Genomic DNA, 1,400 nt, shown 5'->3' with positions numbered 1-1,400 from the left:
ATATATATATATATATATATATATATAAACAATATATATATATACACCACAGCGCGTTTCCACCCACGAGGGATCGATGCAGGATGTGTCCAAATGAGTGTTATGAACAAATAAAGTTTTGCATGTATTAGTTTCCTGTCCTTAGTTGTGTATGTGTCGCACACACACACACACATATGTATATCTATCTATATAGATAAGTGTGTGTGTGTATGTATTATATATATATATATATGTATATATATATTCCAGCATGGCCGCAGTCAAATGACTGACGCAATCCTAGGGATGTTTGTATCAGGTGCAAAACTACATGCTTTAGTTTTGCATTGATGTATATTGGTATTTAAATATGTATGTATATGTGTGTGTGTGTGTATTGGTATCTATATACATATAAGCATGTAGATTTATACATAATTCTCCTTATCTAACAGATATGTTTATACACAAACTTTATATATCTGCAGAAAAGGTAAATATATACACAGCAAGTATATTAATTATAAAAAGATTAGATAATTTATAAATCTTTACTAATATAAACGAACCATCTAAACCATTATACACACACGAGGGTGTGTTTAATCCATAAAGTATATATATATATATATATATATATACATACATATAAAGAATAAGATAGCTAGATATATACTTTCTCAATTATAAATTTACAAAGACTATATATATATATATAACATATATTAATTATAAGACTAAGGAAGACGACCAGATATCTATAATTAATACATACACACAAGTTAACCCACTAAAATACACACACCTGTACGTACATATATACACACTTCATACATTTAGAAAAACAGGTGTATGTTTATACAAAGAACAAGACCAGATATTTAGGTTAGCCAATATAGTTTTTGTTAGGTAATGAAAATTTTAAAAGTATGTATATTTTGTCTAAAAGTCAAAAATGCAGTAAAACACCTCATTTTGCCCCACCCCTCGTATATAATATGGAACAGGTATATTGATTATATACAAAATAAGTCCAGGTAACTAGATATATATATTTTTTTCTCAATTATTTACCTGTTATAAACATATACATACAAGCTAATTCATATACGCACGCACACGCATCTCTAGGTAGGGTGTATACAACAACAAAAAAAAACGACCAGATAGCTGATATATAATACATATACACACATGCAAATCTATTACATATACACTACACTCACAAACATACACCCATATAAACTTTAGACACCTTTATATAGGGTATATACAATAGAAAACGGACGATATAGAATATATATAAAGAATATAACGAAATAGCTAATATCTGACATACACACACACGTTAACTTATACACGCACATTTATATAAACTTTATACATCCAGAGATAGATTATATATATATATATATATA

At 27.6% G+C, this 1,400-nt stretch overlaps 1 long non-coding RNA gene across 3 annotated transcripts in view; it reads right to left on the bottom strand.

Annotated features, from left to right (window-relative positions):
• The window catches only part of LOC128251137 (uncharacterized), a 17,766-nt gene that overhangs the window by 15,903 nt on the left and 463 nt on the right, over positions 1–1,400 (bottom strand). The gene's annotated exons all lie outside the window — the stretch shown is intronic.

This window comes from Octopus bimaculoides, chromosome 28, assembly GCF_001194135.2.
Source record: "Octopus bimaculoides isolate UCB-OBI-ISO-001 chromosome 28, ASM119413v2, whole genome shotgun sequence".
In the NCBI taxonomy this organism is placed as follows: Eukaryota; Metazoa; Mollusca; class Cephalopoda; order Octopoda; family Octopodidae; genus Octopus; species Octopus bimaculoides.
Note: the sequence above shows the minus strand (reverse complement) of the source record. Positions and strands in the feature narration are given on the sequence as shown.